This window comes from Hydractinia symbiolongicarpus, chromosome 11, assembly GCF_029227915.1.
Source record: "Hydractinia symbiolongicarpus strain clone_291-10 chromosome 11, HSymV2.1, whole genome shotgun sequence".
Lineage (NCBI taxonomy): Eukaryota > Metazoa > Cnidaria > Hydrozoa > Anthoathecata > Hydractiniidae > Hydractinia > Hydractinia symbiolongicarpus.
In genome coordinates, this window is record NC_079885.1 from 10,540,485 (window position 1) to 10,558,615 (window position 18,131).

General features: G+C 34.8%; 1 pseudogene; it reads left to right on the plus strand.

The window, feature by feature from the left end:
- The first annotated feature begins 1,371 nt into the window (after window positions 1-1,371).
- On the plus strand, window positions 1,372-16,679 carry LOC130614404 (glycine amidinotransferase, mitochondrial-like; annotated as a pseudogene).
- Window positions 16,680-18,131: the final 1,452 nt, after the last annotated feature.

Genomic DNA, 18,131 nt, shown 5'->3' on the forward strand with positions numbered 1-18,131 from the left:
CTAATGGCCTGGTATGACCTAACACGAACGCCATGCGCAAGGTGTTTTATAGGATTACAAATAGGGCACTAATATTTTATCTTACCACAAGGACAAAAACTACTTCTTTCATGCTCAGCCCGAAATAAAGTTTCTCGCAGGAGAAAGAAGCACAACCGCTATGCTCCCTGCAGGTATTTTTCTACTTACCGCAAGGACACAGTTAACCGCCACTATGGTCCTACACCTACATTGTCTACAGGGCACTTTGGACGTTTCTCTCACGCTCTTTTAATTTCAAGACATTCAGCACATTGCCACTACTACGTTTGCTCACCCTAAAATTACCTAGAGAGCATTGTCCTTCCATGTCCTTTTGTGATTGGCTACAGGTTAGAAACAAAACTTTGAACATCTATTTTCGAAACAAAACCCACGTATGGGAATCTCTCAAAAACTTTGATTTTTGTTTGTTGTTGTTGTTGTTGTTTATGCGCAATTTTCCTCGAGAGTTTTTTTGATTCAACTTCGAGTTTCCCACACAAAGCCTTTGGTTTTCCATATCCATGATAGTATAGTATTAGTATCAAGGTAAGAACTTCCAGGGGTCGTTCCTACGCAGACATTTGGCACAAATTTTTGACTGACATTTGGCACAATTTTACCGGCATGGCACAAGTGGTAAAAGCTGGGACGAGACAGCTCGGCTCACAATACTAATGCACTCGTTCGCGCATAACATATATTACTACTGCTCCACCACGAACATAGTATACTTTAAAGTTAGTATATACTCTTTTAATGTTATCTCTTCTTACACAATTCTATATGCATGTCAAAATTTATACAAAAAATTCTCACTTATTCAACGAGGTGTGCACATATTTGAACAGTTTGTTTGAATAGCAGAGTTTTGTACTGGTGGAGCAAATTGGATCTTGTATATACTGCGTCATTAATGATTTCGATTGCTTTATAATAGATTACTTGCGTCATAATTATGTTAAATTGCATATTTAAATGCTAAAAAATTCACACGGTTTCGTTTTTGTTCTTAAATTGCAAAGGGGTCCTGTGCAAATACCGTCCTCTAAAACTTTACGTTTGTCATGGAACGCTGGAAGGCCTCGCTTTATTTTTAAAAAAACTAAAAAAAATTCATATTACCAATAACACGAAATTTTATTAAGGCGCGGTTCCTACTAAATCAAAATTGCCCAGAGTGATTGATCTGTAAGATTGTGCAACAATTCTCACTGTAGGAATAAACAGATTAGGATAATAAGCGTTGTAATTATAGAAAATTTGAGCTTATGTAAAATTAATTATTTGATGCAATGCAAAGGATGAGAATTGTAAATTGTTCATTTCAACTGTGGCAGTGTTGTGTACGGATCGAAAAATTGTGTAGTGTCTCTTAAAATATATCTACCTTTAGAAACAAATCACAATATGATGCATAGAGCTTTATCTAAATGTTATTCCTTTGCACTTCGATCAAACATCAGGGTAAGGTTACGTTTTTATGAATCATTTAATGTAGTCATACTAAATCATCTTCTCAAGTACTTCATAGATGATGGAAATTCATGGGAATAAAACCCACTCGATCCATCATCTTTGCAGTACTTGGGAAGCTAATGTCCAGCTTTACTTACAGTACTATCACTTATCATATGGTTAAGTTCTTCTCGCACTGTGATTGGCTAATCTACACGAAATATTCGCTATATCGTATGCACCCATGTTTCGATGACATGGTCAAATCATACTTTTAATAAAAAGAACTCTCGATATTACGAAGCGCCTTAATATATTATCTCGATTAAATAACCAAACTGATTTATGTCACTCTTAAGGATACTGTAGTCCCTTTATTTGTACGTTCAAAAGCCATGTTTCCTTAATCTATATAATAATACGCCAGTTCCGTGTCTCTGTGACAGGCAAAGTGGATGTATTGTTTTTACTAAAGAAACAGCTGCGGTAACATGTCACTTTTGCTAAACTTTATTTTTATTCTGTGTTTTGTGTGCTTTTTCAAATTGATTTAAAATTTTTGTTTTAAGAAAGTCATGGTTAATTTATTTTATTGTTCTCATAAAAACTTTTGTGTAATGATGTAAAACTTTATTACACAAAAGTCACAGGTAATTAATTTTTATTATTCCCTTAATATTGGTTTTATCTATTCCCGCTTGAATGGAATTAACAACAAAATGTTTTGACGAAAAGAGCAATGCTAGGTTAAAACAAATCATGTGATAAAATAAAGTGATTTCATTAGTTAGGAATTTTATTGCATGCGAAATTAAATTTACCTTAACGGGAGCTTTGTTATAAATTGTTATACGAGTAAAGTCACAGGTAATTAATGTTGTTATTATAGTTGTCAATTTCGGTCAAAAGTGATAGTTTCTTGCGTCTTTAAAATGAAACTGTCAACAAATGATTTTGTGATAAGAAACATAGAATAAATTTTAAATGTTTATAACCTTTTATATCTCCACGGGATTTCGTTTAAAACGTTTCTTTTTCAGCCTTCTTAATAAAACTATCAACAAACTTTTTTGTGATAAGAAGCACAACAAATTTAAGTGGATTATTCCACGGGTTTAAATAACTATCTCTATAATAATAGCCGTATTTTGTCTGTGTGTCTGTCTATCACGCAAAATGGTAGCTTAGCTGCGCAATAGCGAGAAACACGCAATGCGGTATAACAAAGACGGGCGAACCCGTGGATTTTCCAGGGGCTAACGACTAGTCTCTTATAATAATACGGAGCTTCTGTCTGTGACTTTTGCAAAGTGGATAAAATTTCTTTGATAAAGTCTATAAAACATCGCTTATAAATTTGTTTTGTAAATTAGCAAACTTTGACGTTAGAGCAATATTGACGTCAAAGGAAAGAATAATAAGATTAGTGAAGCTACTGCATTGCACTTTTAAATTTAAGGATAAATAACTTGGAAACGGGTGAAAATAACTGACGTCATCTCCTGTGTGGGTAACTAGGCACTACCTGGGACCAATTTGGGTAAGTTTTCCAAACCTGGGTCACCAAATCCGTTTCGGAATGGACGGGTTAATGACGTCATAAAAAACCTTTAAAGCCTAATATCTCTGCATCCGTTTGTCACAAGTACACGATCCTATACATTTCCTTCATCAGCGTTTTAAGATCTATACGATAAAGGCAACAGGCATACACATTTCTAAAAAAAAAATTTTGTGTTCTGACATGTCTCTGCTGACGTCATCAAAATTTAAATGACGGTTGTTTTTCTCTGTTATCCTGCCTAAGTTGATTTTTCCACGGGCCTTATCGACTAGTCTATATAATAATACGCTAAGTGTGCCTGTCTGTGTGTCTGTGACAGGCAAAGTGGATGTCTTCATTTTCCTTTGATGTTGCCGAAAAATGCATGTCTAATATGCTAAAAGTTCTGACATTACGGCGCGACGTCAATAAAACTACTTTAACGTCAATATCCTATATTAAATTAATGAAACCATTGCAGTGCACCTAAAACTTTAAGGCTAAATAACTTGGAAACGAGGTGGTGACGTCAATGATTTTTCACCGCGTGGGTAACTAGGGACCACCTAGGACCAATTTGGGTGATTTTCCCAAACCTGGATCCCTGAATCCGTTTCGGAATCGACGCGTTAATGACGTCATTAAAAACCTTCAAATCCTAATATCTCTGCAACCGTTTGTCAAAAGTACATGATTCTATACATTTTCTTGATCAGCGTTTCAAGATCTATACAGTAAAGATATTAGATATATAAAATTTGGGAATTTTTTTGTTTGTTTTTGCGGGTCTTTGCTGACGTCAGCAAGATTTTCAAACCCCTATATTTCCTTATACGTTCGTCGAAAACCCTCGATCCTATACATTTTTCTCATCAGCGTTTTAACCTCTACACATTACAGGCAACGAATACACTAAACTTCGCTAAATTTTTTTTGTATCTGCACCGCTGACGTCAGCAAGAAATCTAAAACAACCTATTTTTAATTGTCCTTCTGACTAAGTGGATTTCTCCACGGGCCTTATCGACTAGTCCCTGTAATAATACGCCAGTTCCGTGTGTCTGTGACAGGCAAAGTGGATGTGTTGCTTTTTCTAAAGAAACAGCCGCGGTAACATGTCACTTTTGCTAAACTTTTTTATTTTTATTCTGTCCTTTGTGTGCGATTTCAAATTGATTCAAAAATTTTTGTTTAAAAAAGTCACGGTTAATTTATTTTATTGTTCTCATTAAAACCTTTGTGTAAATGATATAAACTTTATGACACAAAGGTCACGGGTAATTAATTTTTATCATTCCCTTAAGCACGTGTCTACTGTTAAATGAAAAAGATATTGGTTTTATTTATTCCCGCTTGAATGGAATTAATAACAAAACGTTTCGACGAAAAAAACAATGAATTTTATGGTTAATTTCGCTCACTATTTCGTTGTTTTTTTATTCGGTATCTATAGTGGATTTTTCCACGGGACTAAATACTAGTCTCTTTAATAATAGCCGTATTCCGTCTGTCTGTCTCTGCGCAGACCCCTCCGCTGAGTTAGAAAATCATGCTGCAGAAACACGAATATCAAATGCGATATATTTTTTATCCACTTTGTTGCATTGGGTAAATATAATGGACGGGCGAACCTGTGGATTTTTCCACGGGCAACGACTAGTCTTTATAATAATAGCCGTATTCCGTCTGTGTGTTTCTGCGCGGACCCCCCGCTAAGTTAGAAAATGATGTTACGGAAAATATCAAAGGCGATAAATTTTTATCCACTTTGTTGCGACGGGTAAATATAAAGGACGGGAGAACCCGTGTATTTTTTCACGGGCAACGACTAGTATAATAATAATAGAATAAATGCGCTCAAAAATATTGAAATATGTAACAAGAACATAAAAACACTCAAAAATATTGCCGAGATTTTTCTCGGCACTGTGCGATAACTAGTAGTTTTCGAAAATTTACGTTTGAAGATATACAGGTTAATGGACCTGGAAATAATGTAACAATGATAATGGTTTTTTTCTGAGCATTAATATTTTAACCTTAGCTGCTCCTCACAACTTGATAATATTTGAGATTACATATAAGATTACATATAAGCTATTTTGATGGATCATGGTGTGTGGTACACATAAGTACAAAAGTACGGAGCGTCATATCTGTCAAAAAAAGCACCACTACTTTCACTGTTTCTTTATGACGTCCTGCGGATCTGTAGGACGTCCTGCGGGTGTCTAGGACGTCCTGCAAACTTCTAGAACGTCCTAAAAGTCTGTAGGACGTCCTGCAGCCCTCTAGGACCTCCTAAATACCTCCAGGACGTCCTAAATACCTCTAGGACGTCCTGAAGATCTCTAGGACGTGCTACGGGTCTCTAGGACGTCCTAAATACCTCTAGGACGTCCTGTAGACCTCTAGGACGTCCTTAAGATCTCTAGGACGTCCTGTCACGTGGAACCAGGTTTAAAGTATACCATTTTAGCTTTCGACTAAAGGGGATATTATCGGCAGTGCGTTTTGTCTGTTATGTCGACATTGAATGTGAATTTTGACTAATGTAAAAGAATTTAAGAAGAAGGGACTTGCAAGGAACGGATTGTGGTGAGTGGCTTTTCATGATTTTTCCCGTTTTTTTCTTCATTTAGTAAATGTATCATTTGTATTTTCTTTATCTTTAGACTTGGGAGACATTATCACTTATTTTTTTCGTTGTGGATATCAGTATAAAGACATTTTAGAACTCTTGCGCCGGTACCACAATATTTCAATCAGTATGAGAACTTTGCATCGCTTTTTAAAGGAATATGGCCTAAAGCGAAAGTGTGCTGATGTATCAACATCCACGATATTAGACAAGGTCAGACAAGAGATTCAGGAAGTTGGAGAAAACCGTGGATACCGTAGTATATATCAGCATTTGTTAGAAAAAGGAATACAAATACCAACCAGGTTAGTTAGAGCAGCTTTAAAAGAGCTAGACCCATCTGGTGTTGAAAGGAGAACAAAGCATCGATTGAAAAGAAGGGTATATAGAACAAATGGTCCGAACGATGTCTGGCACATTGACGGGAACGATAAATTGAAAGCCTTCGGGTTTTGTATCCACGGTGGAATCGACGGTTTCAGTCGTAAAATTATTTGGCTAGCTGTTTTAGACACAAACAAGAACCCATTTATTATAGCTCACTATTATACTAGTGCAGTGAAGACTTTATGTGCCGTGCCAAAATTAATTAGAGGGGATAGGGGGACAGAAAATGTGAATGTATGTGGCATCCAACGACTCCTTCGAAGAAATCATCATGATTCATGGAGTGGTTGGATCAGTTTCAAGCACGGAAAATATGTATCAAATCAACGAATAGAGCAGTGGTGGTCATATTTGAAAAGAAATACCACTCAGTCTTGGATAGATTATTTTAAAGACCTGCGAGACCAGGGACTATATGACGACAGCAATAACATTGATGTTGAAGCATTGAAGTTTTGTTACTACGGTCTCATTCAGTTACATTTAGATCAAGTTAAACATACTTGGAATCACCACAAGATAAGAAGTACAAAATATTCAGAAAGCCCATCTGGAAGACCTGACTTAATGTTTTTTCTACCACACAACTACAATGCCATAGATTGTGCATTCGTATTCAATGCAGACGAGCTCGAATTGGCTGAATCCATGTATTCAAAAAAACCTCGAGCTATTCCTTGTCAGAATGAGTTTATAGAACTATCAAATATTTTGATGGAAGAGCAGAATTTGCAGCATCCGCGTTCACGCGAAGAGGCTGAACATATTCATTTGTACCTTGTATCGACAATAGAAATGTTGTAATTTTAAATTCTATTTATAAAATTTGTGTGAAATAGAAATGAAAAATACGTACAATTTTATATCTTAAAAAACTGTATTTCAGTAGTAAAAAGAACAAAAACAAAATGATACAATATAAATCACGTCAGAACTTAACAAACATATATTTAACAAAACACAACTGAGTCTTATTAAACCACGTAACCTTATTGTGTACTTTTGAATCTTGTCGGTGATGACTCAACCACAAGAAATGTCACAAGTTAAAGAGGTCATAGCCAAAAAAGGAAAGCAAATGTTGAAAAATTTCTTCGAAACCAACAAGAATAATCTATCGTTATAAAATCATACACATTCAAAAATAAAACAAAAATAGAATATACTTCCAAAAATACGCTGTTTCATTTTGCTAAAACTATTTCCTTTCAAAATAAGGTAAAAATACTACACAATGTGTCAAGCAAATATTTAAACCTATGTATGAAAATTTAAACAAACAAATGTTAAAGACTAAAACATAACATACTCTTTTCCGTAAGTTAACAAAAAGATTCGTAAAAGACTAAAAAGATATTGTCTAAATAAGAACAAAAAGTGTGTTCACATAAACAGAGTGTATCTAAAAAGTATGAAATTCAAAATCAATCAAGAATACTTAAACCATCATACACAGACCAATGGTCATTGCTGTTGAAATGGACATTCAAACTGGTTTGAAATTGCGTAAATGATCGAAATTGACGTGGTAGGATTAAAATTTTGAAGCATGTTTTCGCTAGAGGATACAAGCATTTTGGATTCTGATCAACAAATTCAACTTTTATTGAAGACGTAGGTAACAAACTTGACGATCCTGTTATAAATCTAACCAATAAAAGCAACTCTGATTTTGTACAACTTCTAATATAGCAATTAAGATATGTGCTGATTATTCGGTCCTGTGGGCATGTTTCATTAAAAAAAATCTGTTCAATTAGTGATTCTGCAGTTGGAGTACAAGTTGAATAAAGTGAATCAATCATACTTTCACTCAATTTCTGCAAAAATGACCCCATACCTTCAACAATATATTTCATTGGTAGATATGGTCTGTTTATCAAAGCAGTTTTTGCAGCTTTCAAACATAATGCCAATACGTTATTTGGTTTTGGCTTATCGAAAACGTTATAACTGTAAATGACGTCGACTAAAGGTTGATTACTTGTCTCTTCTTCTTTGGAAAATCGCAATATTGTTTCTGTCTCATATGGTGTGACAAAATTGAGAAAGGAACATAGTAATTGTTGTTTATCAACACGATCAAACAAAAGTTTTTTCACAGTGCTTTTACACAGTTGCAAAGGGAAAATAGCATACTGAATGAAAGCATGGTTTACAATACTTCCAATTATTTCCAACTCCTCTTCATCAACACAGTCATCAAGTGGTACTTTTTTCATAACACCGTCCATTTTCTCAAAAAGTTTTTTATAAAACTCAGCATAACAATCCTTTGTAACACCATCTCCATAAGCTTCCTCGCCACTAAATCTAAATGCAGCTTTATGTGAAATAGTTCCACGCTTTTTGTAAATATCAATTAACTCTTGGTACACATTATCTCTGGAAATATCAAAATACAAAGTAGAGTTATTTAGCTTTGATAGTTCATTTGCACGAAAGTCTTGCAGGCTATCAAACTCTTTTTTAGATTCACCAGATTTGTATTCCAACAACATTTCTGACTGAAGATTCCTATTTTCAACAAGATTATCATTCACATAATTCTTTTGTTCAGCAACAGTTGGTGAAACAACATCGTCATCATCTGATACAGTCATTGTAGCATAACCACGAAACCCAACTGTTCCACCTGGTGTCATAGGTGTTGGTGTTTCCTCTTCATTAACATTAAATATGCCAGAGAATACTTTTTCATCTGGAGAAACTTTGTGTCGATCAAAATTGATTAGGGTAAAATGTTCTGGCTGCAAAGATAGTCCTCCAACCCAATCATACACCTGAGTACATTTAGCAGTATCATGAAATAGACGTGCTTTATTTCCTATAACAGGATGGCGTATGGATATTGTGACATGTGCCTCACTAAGATCAGGTTCTGGCATGACTCGATTCTTTCTTATGTTCATAATATCAATTAACCGACGTTCTTTTACTGCTACAGTATCCTCTATTTCTTCAGTTTCATTTAACAATGATTGTGGTTGTTTATTTTTGTTTTTAACATCACTTTTTTTTTTATCGGCCTCTAGTGACGCATTATAAGCTTCATCAATTTCATCTCTCAATCTTTTGCGTTCTACGGATGAACCTAACAGAATAGGACGGTTATTATCTTCATCACCAACTAAATTAATATTAGCAACTTTATGAGTATTGAAAGGACTTTCAAATAAAACATCGTCGTCTTGGTCATCCTCAAAGATACTGCTCTAGAGGCCCGTAGGACGTCCTAGAGTCCCGTAGGTCATCCTAGACACACTGTAGGACATCCTAGAGCCCCGTAGGACGTCCTAGAGTCCCGTAGGTCATCCTAGACACCCTGTAGGACGTCCTAGAGGACTGCAGGACGTCCTAGAGATTTTTAGGACGTGCTAGAAGTTTGCAGGACGTCCTAGACACCCGTAGGACGTCCTACAGCTCCGCAGGACGTCATAAAGAAACTGTGAAAGTAGTGGTGCGATTTTTGGCAGATATGACGCTCCGTACAAAAGTATAAAAATATAATACCTAGTTCCTTAACAAACAAATAATACCTAGTGTGAAGTGACAGGGTAATGAGAAGTGCGTAAGATTTGTTCAAGTTAACTTAAAAACGCAAACTAAGTTTTTTTAATAAACAGCTAAAAAAAGGAGGATAAGAGCAGGAAGAGAGAAAAAGCAATATTTGTTTATCAAGAAGACGTCTAAACGTTGGATTTGTTCTAAAGAGCAGAACTTCCAGGCATTCCGTCATCCAATTCAGTTTAATTTGAAAATGCACTACACTTAAAATGTCAAAATAGTGCTATAAAGCGAGGACGACACGATTTTTTTTCATGCGCATGCAAAGGGACTTGTTTCATTTCATGCTCCTGAACATGTTGCGCATGTAGCTACCACAAAAACTAACAAACCTTTTTTACAAACGAAACAAGGAAAGATAGAATCACGTAACGGCTTTGTCGACCGAGAAGATGTATCTGAAACGTGATAGCGGGCTCTTTGTGCGAAAACGTACCATCTAAAAGTTGGTTGCCATTAAGAATACGATAGCCCCTTAGAATTGAAATTATCAAAATTTTTTTATTTTTTTTTACGGATGTAACTTCTATGCTAAGTTTCTAGTAAGTTTAAGAAAAATTATTCTATAAAAATGTTATTTTGATGGGATAAAACAGAAAAAATTTCTTTATAACATTATCTTGCCCCGAATATGAGTCACGAATTTTTTTTTTTTTAAACACACACACTCTGTATGAAAATTAAAGACTTTTAGTCAAAGCATGCTTCATTTTTATACTAAGCATGCTTTATTCTAGTGTGACCCCCCCCCCTAAAGTATAATGTTATACTTTCTTTTTATATACTGTTCTTTTTAATATTTATTTTTTTATTGCCATCGTTTTTATTTGTACGTTTAGAAGCCATGTTTCACATTTATCAATACAAATTTTTAACTTACTTGTTTGTTTGAAAAAATTTTTCTCCGTTCCAGTTCTTTTTTTCACAAATTTATTTTCTTATATACTCGTAGAGAATTTATCAATGTTTTATAATATATAAAAATGTTTTTAAAAGGGGACATGTTAAGGAGATACTTTGAATATACTGAACATGTGTCAAAAGGGTCTACCATATCTTTAAATATCTTCGTAATATACCAAACAATTTTGCTACCAATATACGGCAAGAGTTTACGGTTTATATTATAAATGAGCGTAACTATTTTTAGCCACATGCTGAATGTAAACATTTTAAATGTGGGTGATTTTAATTGATTAATAGAAAATATGTGTCAAAAATGTGTTGTAACAACCTGCAGAGAATGGAAACACAATAAAACGTTTAAAAAAAATGTTGCTAGCACAAAATTTGTTTATGCAACAAAATTTGTTCCTGCAGCAAAATAGAATGGATCTGTGTTGCAGCAACAATTTTTTTGTACCTAAGAAATTGTTGCTTATGGGCCACAACGGGTCTTTTACATGCGAGTGCAATGTATCATGTTGCATTTCATACACAGGAAAAGAATACCTCGTAACGCCCTAGCTTAAGAAACGATATGAGTTACAATTAATTGGCATATTTTTTATTGAAGCCGCAAAGTTGCTAAAAAGACTTATGCTTGCCATTTTTAATGCTTTTTTATAGCAACAAGCGACTTTCCTTGAATTTTTCACAAGTTAATGACTTTTTAGTTAATTATTTCAGACTTCATCGTTTCGTCAATATTCAACTCCAGTGGTAAACTCTCACAATGACTGGGATCCTCTAGAAGAAGTTATTGTTGGTAGGGCAGACAATGCATGTATACCAGTACTTACACCAGAAGTAAAAGCTTGCACAGGTGAAACACAGTGGGACTACTTAAGAAAGCATGGCGGGCAAAAATACCCTCAGGAGTTAATCAATAAGATGAACGCGGAAGTCGAAATACTTTGTGATATTTTGCGTCAGGAGGGCGTTATTGTCAGACGCCCCGATATCGTCGATCATCAAAAAGTAAGAACCGTCATCGTTGCTTACATTGTCAGTCGCAGATTGTTTTTGTTTGTTTTGTTGTTGTTGTGTCAGGGTATCATGTACTGTCGTGTATTATTCTTTATAGGTATCTATCGTTGCCTGTTGTTTCTTTGTGTTTTTGTTTGTTGTCTGTTTGTATCGTCTGTTGTTGTTCATTTTTTTCTATGGAAATCTGAAGTTATCAGTTTATTTAGTTTGTTGTTACCGTTGTTATCTGTCTCTTGTTTCTGTTGTCGTGTTTCTGTTTAGATCATCTGTTGTCGTATATGTTTAAGTCTTCCGTAATTTTTTGTTTCTATCGTCGATCGCTGTCTGTTTTTATGTGTAAATCTTTTTTCTGTTGTTTTTTGTTGCTGTCTGCTGTTGCTTCCTATGATTTTCTTTGGCAGTGTGGATGTATGACAATTATAAATGCATGTTGCAGTTTATTCACCTCCATTGGCACCTGCTTTTGCCAGATGTTATATGCTGTTGTCGTCGCAGAGAAATACATAACAGATTGTTGTGCATTTTTAGGAATTTAGTACACCAGATTTTACTTCAATTGGATTGGAAGCAGCTATGCCTCGTGACTTTCTTTTAGCCGTCGGAAATGAATTAATTGAATCACCTATGGAGAAACCGTTTCTTTGAATATCGTGCATACCGAACATTAATAAAGGAATATTTTTCGAGAGGTGCTAAATGGACAGCGGCACCAAAAGCTACTATGTCAGACGAGCTGTATGATCCAGTAAATATAATGATTTATTTCTTTAATTTTCGATAGATTTTGTTTGCTTAATCACCTTAATACATGACACCATAATACATCCATAAATTTTGCAATATTAGGAATATCAAATAAAATCTACGAAGGACAGACACGAATTAGCAGCTCAGGGTAGATTTGTGACAACTGAATACGAGCCATGCTTCGATGCCGCTGATTTTATGAGAGTTGGAAAAGATATTTTCGTGCAAAGAAGCCAGGTATGGAAATTATTTAAGTTTAATTTTAGTCTTGAAAGGGAGCCATTAAAGTACCGGTCTAATGAAACGGTACGGAAATCATAGTTGTCTTGTCAATAGAACCGCCTTAACAAGGTACAAAAATGTTTTACAAACCATTTTGTATTAATACTTTGAATTTAGTTAGATTTGCTGATACCAACTATTAACGATTCCTTGTGAAACAAAAAGGATCAGGGATTCAGTAAAATGAAAATATTATGTTGCAAACGAAAACATGCTAAAGCAAAAACTGAAATGTGGACTGCGATTCCACATATTTTGTTGTCATAGAAATTTTTAACTCCCTCAAATTATGACTCGCCAGTCACTGTAAACTGTATAAATTAACTCGCCGGTTATAATTTGCTAATGAATATTAAATGTTCCGCTATTTTAAATTAGCAATTAGCAATTAGGAAAGGCCCCTTGGATCCACTTAGCAAGCAATGACTTCCTTAGTGGATTGTGGCTTCAATTTATAAACTAAAAATGCCAGTCAGAATAAACAACAACAATTTTTTCCGGATTAATACAAACCTTATTTTAGATGAGCACTATTTTGAAATGTTAAGCTGTTTAGATTCTTTCTTAAAACGCCCCAAATGTGTTTATTTTTTGGTATAGAATTTTTTTACGTGAAATTCTCAATATCTCATCCCTTTTTGCGATTGTGAGGAATAATTAAGTTTTTCCTCTGGTAATTCCTTATGACTTGGATAGGAATTTTTTTTAAAAAAACAGAATAAAAATACAGTTTTTTCTTGTGAAATCTATCAATTATATAAAATCTTTATAACATGAAAAATCGAGCAAGATTCGTGATTGATAATTTGCCGTCCAAAATTTCTTTAACACGACTCAATATTGCTATACAAACAGAAAGACCGACAAAATAGATAATAAGAACAGATTAAAAAGTTGTTTTATTGGATTTGCTTACTCTTCCAGCTTTTTTTAATCCCAATTATCCAGATTTTTATTCAAATCATTAGTTGGAGAAGGTGTTCACAAACTGATAATGGGTAAATTTCCATTTTTGAGGCCTGAAATATAGGCGCGTCACTTGGCTGGTGCGGTGCACCCGGTAAACTGCAAACATTTTACTTTGTCGACCAGCACGTCTAGTAACCAAGATCAAAGGTGCGCTAGCTGTGCTTTCTACAATATCCTCATTTTGGAGGAACGCGCTCTACGACTCGGAAAAAAAGGCCTGAAAAATCAGCAGCAAAAATAGCACCATTTAAGATTTGGGACCTAACCAAGTGAGATCAGAAGTACTAAAGCTCTGAACATTTAGAAGTGAGTGTAAGCTTTACCTCGTTTGCAGTGCGGTTACTTACATAGAAGCGGCTTTTCAGTTGCTACTGGTCATACGCGTCATTTTATTTCTTTTATTACATGTTTGTTTCAGGTGACAAATATGATGGGTATTGAATGGATGAGACGCCATCTTGGTGAAATGTATAACCTTCATGTTTTGTCCTTCTCGCCTCCAGGTAGCATGCATATTGACGCAACAATTAACACAGTTAGAGAAGGCTTAGTGATCGTTAACCCTGACAGGCCATGCAATGAGCTAGATATCTTTCAAAAAGCAGGCTGGAAAATAGTGGAAGCACCTAGACCTGCTAAACCTGACTCGCATATTTTGCGGATAAGTAGCCCTTGGATAAGTATAAATGTGTTATTGTTGGATGACAAAAGAGTAATCGTGGAGAGTTCGGAAGTACCAACACAAAAAGTATGTTTTCTACCTTTTTTAATAATTAGTCGTAAGCCAGTGGAAATTCTCAGGAATTAACCTGCCATTACTTTCCGTTAGCATCTTTGGGTATCATAATATAGACAGTAGTCGTGATTCGTGAAAGAATTCACGGGGTCGCCTGCCAGTAAATTATACACTCTGAAAGGAAACCAGAATAAAACTGCGCCCAATCATTTTGCACAAAATATGGCTTTTATTACAAAGACTAGCTGGGGGACCCGCGCCAAAACGCCGGGTTAAGCCACAAGTAACTGTGTGAGCCAGTGTTTAGCGCCACATGAGCGATTTAGAATAACGCACTTTATAAAGCCGTAAACTGTGCAGCACATCCCGATGGAGCACTTCAGAACAGGTATGCAGTATGGCGAAAATCGAGTGAAATGTGTGAATAGTGTTTAGGCTGTAACATATTTTTCGAAAAATAATTTTGTCACAACTTTAGCTAAAAAAAGAAAATCACAGTTTACAAACAGTTAGCCAATATTATTTATTTTGCGTTTCCTTGAATGTTCAAAACTTAATCTTGACAGCGGGCTGAGCTCTTAGTATATACAGTTCAACCGTGTGACCAATCCATAAAAGCGTAGTACCCTTTTTTAGAAAAACTTTATCACAGCTTCAGTTTAAATTAAATTATAGGAAACAGTCTGTTTTTTTAACAGCAGGTGAATGGCTTAGTACAGGTAAACCGTGTTCCACATGCATAGCTATGGGTGTAACACCCTTTTTCCAAAAAAAACTTTATCACAACTTCAGTTTAAATAAAAACACAGGAAACGGCCGTCGTTACTCGTCCACCTAAAAAAATTTATTTTCTAGAATAATTTCTCATGTCAGTAATAAAAGGTGCAGCCACCTAACTGCATTAAGCGTAAGGATTACTAATTAAGAAATTTGTTTTGTCAAACTTCATTTTACTGCTTTCACTTTTTAGCCAGATGCAGCTAATAAAGAGCTAGCTAGATAGCCACAACTCCAACATAAAAATATACAATAATATAACAAACTGAATAAAAAAGTTAAAACGATAGGAATAAATAAGAATAGCTATACCTAGCTAGCTGGCTTCAGCAGTATACTGCCTCGAGATCTACGTTTGTAGCTAAAATCATAAAACTGATTGGTTTAAGGTTTTGCATGGTTAGAGAGCATAATGATATATTCATCTTAACATATAAAAACGCACAGACAATAAATATTCCTATAGATACAAAATATAGAGAAGAGGAGATCCGCAAACCTCATACCATAACTTTTCAATCAAAATGGCCCTCGTGAGCTTAATTAATTAGCTTAATCAGGCATATCTCTTGTTTCTTCATAAATGCGTGCTCTAAGTCCAGTTGGAAGATAGCTATCCGAACTTTCAAATGTATTTCCAGAAATAATATTCTTTTTAAAATGCTGCAAATAAGTACTTCCCCTATATTTCTATTTTTATTTATATTTATTTCTATTTTTATTTATAATTTAGTAATTGCCGCAAATAATCACGAGTTGTTCAATATTTCTGTTTCAAGGTTATTTACTTAGGAAAATAAAGAAGACTGCTGAAATTGCAGTCAACTTATCTCTTTCATATAGGGATAGGTAAACCTAAAGGGAGGGGGGTTTCCGCGAAGCGAATTAAACGGTGAATTCGCCGGCGAATTGTATCTGTGTGTGCATAGTTTTGTTTGTTATGATTTTGCTTCAAAAAATTTGCTTTGGCGTGAAGTTTCTAAACAGTTTCTAATCTTTAGCGGCGAAATATTTCCCTCTAAACTTTTAAACAATTAAAACGCAATATTCAGGGTTTATTCTAAAAAAAAATAATTATTGAATAGAAATTAACATGAGTGTTTACATTCAGTATTTTAAATTCATCTCATACTTTTTGTTTCTCGTGGAAATCAAAAAGATGTTTCGCTTCGTACAAAATAAAAAATTCGAATTTTGCGAGAATTAATGTTCGCCAACACCGAGTTGCGCAAAAACCCACGATTTTCAAAAAATTATTTCCATTAAGGTACCAATTGTATAATGATGTAAAGAAAATGCAAACGAGTAAGCCAATGATTTAGTACTACTTCTCTTTACAGATGTTTGAATCACTTGGTTTCACCTGCATTAAAGTAAATATGGAGCATGCTAATGTCCTAGGAGGAAGTTTTCACTGCTGGACATGCGATGTAAGAAGAACAGGAGAATTGAAGAGTTATTTTTAGATTCGTCATTATTTTTTGACTTATTTAACATACCAGTTAATTAAAGAAGATATGGAGTGAGAGATGAGTGTTTTTTTCATATGTCAAGGATTTTCTGTTTACAATTATAACATATGTAACATTTCTATGCCAGTGTAAGATAAATTGTGTCATTTATTTTGGTGTTTTTTTCTTTATCTCTTACATAACTTGGATACCATTGCAATTGCGACAGTTAAAAAATTTTTGTAGCCATAATGGTCATGAACTTCTAAAAAACTGTGGTTTTTTAATGGCGACCAAGCACGTAGTATTGTATGTTGCACTTAATATCCAGGTCTTGATTAAAATTAGCTTGTTTGCTGTTAACATAAGCCTTTTCCAATGCAAGAAAGGACTCCAATGAGGAAATAAAAGTGTGCCAAAGTAGGGACTTGAAATCGCCAAAAACAATGTCGACTCTAAGTGAGATTTCGGAGGTGACGAAAATTTAGGCTATAGCGTCTTCGTTTTTCTTTAATTTTTTGCACATCATACAGTTATGATATGTTGTGCAAAATATTTTACTTTCGACAGCATTTTCTGCTGCAGAGCATGCTACCCAAGAATCTTTCATAAAAAAATTCTTATTGTTGAAAAATATGAATGCTTTGTGCTTCCCATGTGCCAAATCTTTCTGAAAAAACATGCATTAGCATTTTGTGATTTAAACTCTCATTTTACAGATGCATGAACATATAAAAATGCGGTAAAACTCTATTATAAAGTTCAATGACATCTTCATGTGCACACATAACACCTTTTCACCATCTTTTAAATCTTTTTTCAAAGCATGTAATTTAACACCCTTGCAATCAAATCTTGTTTAACAGAAGCAGATTGACCAGGTGACAAATTAGTAACAATTTCTGCCCATTCTGGGTTAAAGGTAAAGTTAAGGTAATCCATCAGTCCTTGTTAAGACTCTGTTCGAAGCTTGTTTTGATTTCAACAAATAAATGCAGGCCCTTGGCCTTACAACTAAGAAAGCCGATGTTTAACTACAGTTGCATGCTCCCTGACATCGGCCATTTTTTTGTCCCAAGTAGGCTCATCGCTACGTAATAAAATGAGAGACATCATCACAATGAGATCAATATTGCACAATATATAATGAGTTTGCGGCAAAGATTAACATATATCCTAAAACTGGGAGGTCTATAGCCTGCTGGTGGTCTTAAGGTTGCCGACGAAAAAGCAAAACTAAATGCATTATTGCATACCCTAATATACTTTTTTACTTGAGATGAATTCCTGCTTGATAATTCACGTACTTCAGTAGAAAATTCTACTAATGCAGAGACATTGTAACAACACTTAACATAGCTGTGATTATTAAATTTATTCCATAAAATTCACATACAATATTAAAAGGTTTGCTCTACGGCGGGCATTTGCTCACTCATACAAAAAAATCTTTAACTTAGCGGTAAAGTCTTTTGTGTCAATTTCTGAACGTATATCAAGTGGAAGTTTATTATAGTTCTGTGCAGCATTGATGAAAAAAGCCTTTTTCGTCGATTCGAACTCTGGGAGATAAAGAAGGTGTTAGTGTTTGCTTGTCCCGATCTTATAACAATCACCTCAAAA